The sequence below is a fragment of the Paroedura picta genome, chromosome 4, assembly GCF_049243985.1.
Source record: "Paroedura picta isolate Pp20150507F chromosome 4, Ppicta_v3.0, whole genome shotgun sequence".
NCBI lineage: Eukaryota > Metazoa > Chordata > Lepidosauria > Squamata > Gekkonidae > Paroedura > Paroedura picta.
In genome coordinates this window covers 146,044,699-146,052,304 of record NC_135372.1, presented here as the reverse complement: position 1 = coordinate 146,052,304, position 7,606 = coordinate 146,044,699, and the positions used below count along the sequence as shown (strand labels likewise).

At 59.4% G+C, this 7,606-nt stretch overlaps 1 protein-coding gene across 1 annotated transcript in view; it reads left to right on the top strand.

Moving 5' to 3' along the window:
- The first annotated feature begins 6,208 nt into the window (after positions 1–6,208).
- Positions 6,209–7,606, top strand: part of CDH22 (cadherin 22) — a 112,633-nt gene continuing 111,235 nt past the window's right edge. The window contains exon 1 of the mRNA XM_077336158.1: positions 6,209–6,740. The gene's annotated coding sequence lies outside the window, so the exon portion shown is untranslated. The remainder of the gene's footprint in view (positions 6,741–7,606) is intronic.

The window sequence follows — 7,606 nt, the reverse complement described above, 5'->3', positions numbered from 1 at the left end:
CCAGGAATCTCCAGGTGAGAACTGGAGATTCCACAGCTTTTACAGACCAGTGCTTCAATGAATGCCAACATATGTAATTTACACTATAAAAGCAGCTCCCCAACAGAAGGACAGGCAATTTTTACATCAATATATATCACATAAAAGCCCCATAGTGATATCTATTCCCAGGATGAGGGAGGGGCATAGTGGAAAGATACACATTAAGACCACAACCATGAGCTATAGGGTTGTGAATGTCCTCCATGGTGCAGGGGATTGTACTAGATGACCCAGGAGATCCCTTCCAACTCTAGGATTCTATTATCCTGTGGTTTGATAGAACCAACCTGGTTCTGATAAGGATGAGGTATAGAGTCATAGAGTTGGAAGGGCCATCTAACCTCATTTAGCTGCACTGGATGAGTTCAAATCTGTCCAGCCGCTGCTTGAAGACCACCAGGGAGGGGGAGCTCCCCACCTCCTTAGGCAGCCCATTCCACAGCAGAATCAGACTCAGAATCCTAGGTGTAAACTGCATGGAGCTTTTATTCCAACCCCAGATCGATTCAGTCCCTGCCCTCTACACAGAATGCGATTTCCATTTGGATTTGGGGCGATTTAAATTTGCCTTCTGCAGCAAGAACGATTGATCCGGAGTGACTCTGCCTTTATTGTGCGATATCTTAGAGTGCTTTTAATCCTCAATATCCGGATTGGGAAAGAGAGCTCCGTGGTAGAGAACCTCTGATAGGCTACACCTGGTCATGTGACATGCTTGCCTTAAAGGAGAAGCCCCTAATTTCTCTCAACTTCTGTAGGTCCTGTATTTTTTCTCCCTTCTCTGCCTTTTTCGATCCTCCCCCCCCCCCCCCCCAAGAAAAGAAAGAGGCTCCCTGGTTGGCTCCTCTCCCCCCCCTTCAAGAAAATAAAGAAAGAGGCTTGGCTCCCCCCCCCTTCTGAACTACCCTAACCATGTGCAGAACACTTTCCTGTTTCAGTTGGGGGGGGGAGAGGAAGACCTGAGTTCAAAGCAATCTGAATTCAACAGGATTGACAATGGAATAAAGAAAGTAAGTGCAGACTCTGCCCTAGAGTGGGAAGGGACCATACAGGCAATCTAGTCCCACCCGCTGGTCAATGCAGGATCAGCCTCAAGCATCCAGGATAAGGATCTGTCCAGCAACTGCTTGAAGACCACCAGTGAGGGGGAGCTCACCACCTCCTTAGGCTGCTTAAGGAAGTGGTGAGCTCTCCCTCACTGGTGGTCTTCAAACAAAGGTTGGATACACACATTTCTTGGATGCTTTGGGCTGATCCTGCGTTGAGCAGGGGGTTGGACTAGATGGCCTGTGTGGCCCCTTCCAACTCTATGATTCTATGCACTGGCCAAGACTTAAATGTGGAAACAGGTGATAAAATAACCAGTGAAAAAGCAATCAGGGGAAGACTCCATGGCAAGAGCAGGAACTAGATTAACATGGCAAGAGCATAACTAGGGTCTCGACAGGGAGCCCTTGGGGTCACAGTGGGTCACTCAAGGCAAGTGTCAACCATGGTGCTCAGTGCTGAAAAAGGCTTGCTCTGGGTTAGGGATTATTAGGAAAACGTCTCATTTGGGGGCCTGTGTACAGTTCTGATCCCCATTTCTTCAAAAGGATATTGCAGAGCTGGCCAAAGAGCAAAGGATGACCTCCGTCGCCAGTTGGATAGAGGTGGGTCAGCCATGTTGGTTCTTCTGGACTTGTCGGCAGCCTTTGACATTGTGGATCACAAACTGTTGATCCACCACCTTGCCGGTACGGGGATACGGAGCACAGCCTTGTGCTGGATATGCTCCTTCCTCCAGAACTGGACCCAGAGGGTAGAGGTGGGGGATGAGTTCTCGCGACCCTACAGTCTTCCTTGTGAGGTCCCCCAGGGCGCAGTCCTCTCCGCCGCATTGTTCAACATCTTTATGCGCCCTCTGGCCTAACTGGTACGGAGTTTCGGGCTGGGTTGCCACCAGTAAGCTGACAACACCCAGCTCTATCTCCTCATGGACTGTCGGCCGGACTCCCCCCCAGAACTATTCTCCAGATGTTTGGAAGCAGTGACCGAATGGTTCGAGCACAGTCGCCTGAGACACAACCCCTCCAAGACGGAGGTCCTGTGGCTGGGAGGCAGAGGACAGGACCAGGCAGTGCGCTTACCCACCTTGGCAGGGGTACAACTTACCATTGCACCCCAGGCCAGGAATCTGGGGGTGACCATTGATGCCTCCCTGACCACGGAGGCTTAGGTCAAGAGATTAGCGGGCCAGGCATTTTTCCATCTTCGCCAGGCCCGACTTCTAGCGCCCTACCTGTCCCCTGACCACTTGGCCACAGTGATCCATGTGACAGTCACCTCCAGAATGGATTTCTGTAAGTCGCTCTACGTGGGCCTGCCCTTGTCCTTGATCCGGAAACTTCAGCTAGTGCAAAACTCAGCTGCGAGGGTTCTCACTGGCACACCTTGGAGGGCCCACATCCAGCCTGTGCTGAGGCAGCTGCACTGGTTGCCAATTGCTGCCCGGATCAGGTTCAAGGTTTGGTTTTGACTTTTAAGGCCTTATGTGGGTTGGGACCCACATACCTGAGGGACCGCCTGTCACCTTTGCCCCCAGCAGGGCTCTACGCTCCGTGGGGGTCCTTGTCCTGGTCGTTCCCGGCCCTAGAGAAGCACACCTGGCCTCAACCAGAGCTAGAGATAGAGCATTTTCGGTCCTGGCCCCTACCTGGTGGAATGAGCTCCTGGGTGAGCTGCGGGCCCTGCGGGATTTACCAGCTTTCCGCAGGGCCTGCAAGATGGAGCTCTTCCGCCAGGTCTATGGTTGAGGCCGGGATCAGCAAATGAGAGCCAGCATGCCTCCCTTGGGTCTAGCAGGCTATATCTCCTCCCCATCCTTCCCTGCCACTCTGATAACAGGGCGTGGGAATAATGAGAGTTTTTTCCGCCACATTATGGTTTGTTAGAAAGTCTTTTAAAGGGTATTTTAATGGGATGAAGGGTATTTTAATGGGATGTTACCTGCCATGAGCCTACGGGGAGTGGTGGGAAATAAATTAACAATAATAACAATAACCCAGATGATGAAGGGACAGGACAGGCTGAAGGGTCTGGAGGTTTTCAGCTTAGAAAAGGGATGACTGAGGGGACAGACGTGAGAGAAGTTGATGGAATTATGTGTGGGGTGCAGAGAGCAGAGAGATCTTTTGCAAGATACATCTGCTGCGCCACTGTTTGCTCCGGCCAGATCGCTGGACGGCTGAGCAGTCCGTACTCGGTATCCCGAAGGCAGGAAAGAATGCCGTCCGTCTGGCTCTGCCTCCCTGCCCAGGAGGGTGGATCTACGGCCTCCACAAGGCACCAGAAGGGCCCACAGCCGACCAAAGGCCTTTCCTGCATCTTTTGTGCTGCAGCTGCAGCTGGGTGTGCCTACCTGGTAGATGTGCTGATGCAGCAACTAGTCAACACTGCTGCATTCAAAACCAGGCCCAGGACTGGACACGCAGCAGCTGAGGCCTCAGAGGAGCCAACCTCCAGGTGGGGCCAGGGGAACGGCCAGGATTACAAGACAGACCAAATTGCAGAGAGCAAAATCTTCCTTCATTGTTGTTTCTTTAGGCTTCTCTCAGATCCGATCTTGTATTTCATATCCTGTCATTTGAACTCGGAGCTTTATTGGCCGTGGAAAGTGACCCTGGGCCTTGCTTCCCCCGATCCAGAAGGGCCAGAGACAGAGACGCCCTCGAGCAGCTTCAGAAACCATCCCCCTCCCCTCTTCCTGCACGACTTCTGCCTTTGACTCCTACTTTGCACCCTCTTGGGCAAGACTTTCCACTCTCTGGAATCCTTCCTGAGACGGGAGGTGCTTAACAGGCCGAGGCTCCCCGCCCTATGCTCTGCAGGCTGGTCAGGGAGCCCAGCAGCGGCTGTACAGCTCAGGTGGGGCCCGGTGGGAGGGAGGGAGGGAGGCCGTCTGGTGGCCATTCGATCTCCTTGACCCCAGCTGCAAATAGCAAGCAGAGCCTCTGAATGGCTTCTCTCTCCGGGAGTTGCTTGGGTTCAAGGAAGCTTTATTTTCTCCAAGCCCTAGATCCCAAAGAGATCCATTTGCAGAACTTGGACAGCAAACGTGATGCCTACATGTCCCCCCACGCCCCAAAAAAGCACGTTGGGGTCCAATTTGTGTGGGGAAAGCCTGCCTGGCAGAGAACTGACTCCTGCTCCCTGTGCACAGCTGCTGTTTGCACATCTCCTCTCCTGCGTGACTTTGGTTCCCAGCTGAAATGTAGGCCGTTCTCGTGGGGCCCCAAGGAGCTCCAGGCCCGGCCACCAGCGGCAAGGCTGCACAGAGGCCCCCACCCTCCCGCTTGGGGCCCCCACCCTCCCGCCTGCGGAGCTTCAGGCCCCAGAAAGGCCCACAGTGGTCCGCCCGGGGACAGGCTGCAGTGAAAGCCGAGGGGGAGGCAGGCGTGTCCCCTGGGCCCAGGACGGAGAGAGGGGCGGTGTCTCTGTGGTGCCCCCCCCCCCCGTCAGTCGGTCAGTCCTCTGAAGCTGCTTCCTGGGCAGACGATCATGTTGCCTCCCCATCCCAAAGCGGCAGCCGGCAGATCTTTACATAAAGTTCAATTAAATATTTGCTTTATAATCGCACAACAAATTATTCATAAAGGCACCGGGATCGAATCACATGGCTGTTCTGCGGAGTCTGCAAAAGGCGTGACGGGGTGGGGGGAGGAATGGGGACCCGGCTCAGCCAGAGGAGCCCACTGCCTGGCCTGGAGCCCAAGACTGGGGAGGGGCTGGGCACACTCCCCCCCCCCCCTCGGGAACACACTGAGGCACCCTCCTGACCTTCATAATCACGTGGGAGCTGGACAAGACCACCAAGGGCCATTCAGCCCAGCCCCCACCTCTCCCAGAGACGAGGGCAGGGGTCAACACACGGGGTGGGGGGTGGGAGCGGAGGCAGTGGGGGGGGGGCTGTGCCGAGTGGCTGGGGATACTGCCCTGTGAAGCTGGAGAAGTCGACCTCAAGGCTGAAGAGAATCTCCTGAACCTCGGCTGAACATGGCCAGCAAGGACTTGTTATGGTTGCTAGTTTCAAAGTCGTGTCCTGCCCATCGCGACCCCATGGACAATGCTCCTCCAGGCCTTCCTGTCCTCTACCGTTCCGGAGTCCACTTAAGCCAGCAAGGAGATGCAGCTGCAGAAATGGCCCATGTGAGCCCAGCTGTGTCGAAAGGTCCCGCTAGGGTGGGGATGTCCAGGCCTGGAAAACCCTCTCCCAGCCCCTGTAGACGGACCAAGCTGGGCTGGGGGGTGGGCAGATTTCTGTGGAGCACTCAAACAGGGTGGGGCTGCACACAGAAGGCCCTTGGTAACCCGACAGGAACTGTGCACACCTCTCCGACCACGCAGGCCCTAGAGAGCCACTGCCTGTCAAGGACACCCAGGCTGTCAGGATGGCCCACTCGGGTGCAAGAGCTCAGAGGCAGCCAATTCTGAAGGCTCCTGGTGAGCTCCCCAGCACCTCCTGTTGGATTTCCGCCTGGCATGGAGATGCAGTAGGGCTGGTCTGCGGCAGAAGGCTCTGAGGGCCGGCAAGAAAGGGGGGGCGGTCATGGGGTCTTCTGGGGGGCCAAGACTCCCGTTCTCCCCTACCGGAAGGAGGGCCAGTCTTCCAGGCCTCCCATCGCATCCCCAAGGTGGTCCTCTGCGCCCTGCCGGCCAGGAAAGCTCGGGAAGCCCCGGCCATGGCCGGGGGAGGGGGCGGGGGCTGGGTGGCGCCGGCCCGGCCACAGCCTATCGGCGGGGGGGGGGGGAGGACCGACCGCCCCCGTCCGGCGCCCGGGAGAGGCTTCGCTGGGGCAGCAGGCAAACTCGGGCCTCGCCTGCCGGACGGCCCCCGCCAAGCCCCCGAGACTGCAGGCTGGGCGGCTCCTCTGGGCGACCCCCGCCGCGGGGTCCCTGCGCCAGCCCTGCAGAGTGGGCCGGGGTTATTCCGCGGGAGGCTGGCAACGACGAGCCAGAGCCGTGCCCGCCTTGGCCGGTTGGGCAGCGGCCTGGAGTCGCCTTCCTCTCGGCAATGTCCCCGGCTGGCCACAGGGGGAGCTGTGTCACCGAAAGTGACCTCCGTCGCAAAGCGCTGCCCCCCCTCCCTCCCGCGCAAAGGCGCTCCTTCCATTGGCTGGGAGGCGGCGGGGCCCGGCCGCTTCACACGTTACGCAGGGCGAATCCGGGTCTGCCCACGAGCTGCCCAGCCCCCGTTGCACGAGAAACTCGCGCCTGCCGCTCAGGGGTGCGCCTCAACTACGCTGCGCGTGTGCCTGGATCATGGGGCGGGGGGCGGCGGCGGCGGCCCCCGAGCCCGAGTTGGAGGGCCCCCGAGCACGTGCAGAGCGCCGGCTGCTCTCGGCCTGACCCCTCCCCCCGTGGCCGCCCCGCCGCTGCCTCCGACCGGCGCACGCCCGAGGGAGACGCCGTCGGGGCCGAACGGCCAGCCCGGCCCGCTGCCCACCGGCCGTCTTGCGACGCGCCTCCCCCGGCTGCCGGCGAGCGAGAGCCCCAGCGAGGACGAGAGAGCCAGCTGGGCTGGACTGGGCGAAGCGAGCGGCGGTCCCCGCGCCGGCCGCCTGTCCCTCGCCCGCCGCCCGCGAGCCGGGAGATGCGCCCTTCCCGTCGCCGGAGCGCCGCCCGCACGCCCGCCCGCCCGCCTGCCTGCCTTCCCCGAGGTAAGCCGCGCCGGGCCCGTCGGCGAGCGCAACTTGCCGCCGCCTTACAAACTTTGCTCCGCGCCGCCGCCGCCCTCGTCGGTTTGGGGCTGCTCGGAGCGCGCCCGCTGCCGCCCGGCCCGACGCTCTCGGCCGCTTCCCCGGGACACGCGCGGCCCGACTTCAGGTCCCCGCAAAGAAGTCCAGGGGGTTGGGGGGATTCCGACGAGTGTGGCCTACCTTGCGGGGCTGTCGCGAAGTGTTGGGGCTCCGTCTCCTGGCAGGCAATCTTGGGGAGAAGGGTCCCTCCTCTCCCATCCCCGACTGTAGCGTCAAAGGATCCCCCTCCCCCCGGGCTACACCGGGCCCACCGCGCCCCACCTGGTCGGCCGAGACGGGGCTGCCATTTGCTCGGAGGCTGTTTTGAATGCGAAACTCGTCTGAAGGCGGAGACGCCTGAAGCCTGCTGGGGGGTGGCCGCCGGGCCAGTTTTGTCTCTTTGCGGAGGCGTTTATATTCGGATGGCTATCCAAAGTGGTTTACAACCATGTCCTCTCCCCAACCGCCCTGTGAGGTAGGTGAGGCTGAGAGACTGGGGCTGGCCCAAGGTCACCGGGTTGAGCCGGGATTTGAACCTGGCTCTCAGAGACCCAAGGCTGCGCTGCCTTCCCGCCTTTCGCCCACCCCTTAGCTGTGTGACCGCCTTGGCAGGACTGGGGAGTGCAAGGAGATACAAGGGCCACGATTCCAGCCCCGTGGCCCCTCAAGGGCCAAAGCAGATTTCTGGGGCTTTGGCAGATGGCCACTTGGATCCCCCCTCTTCCCCTGCTGGAGGAGAATCTGCCCCACAGTCCTCAGAGAAGGGCCCGTGGGTGTGTTTGGCTGGA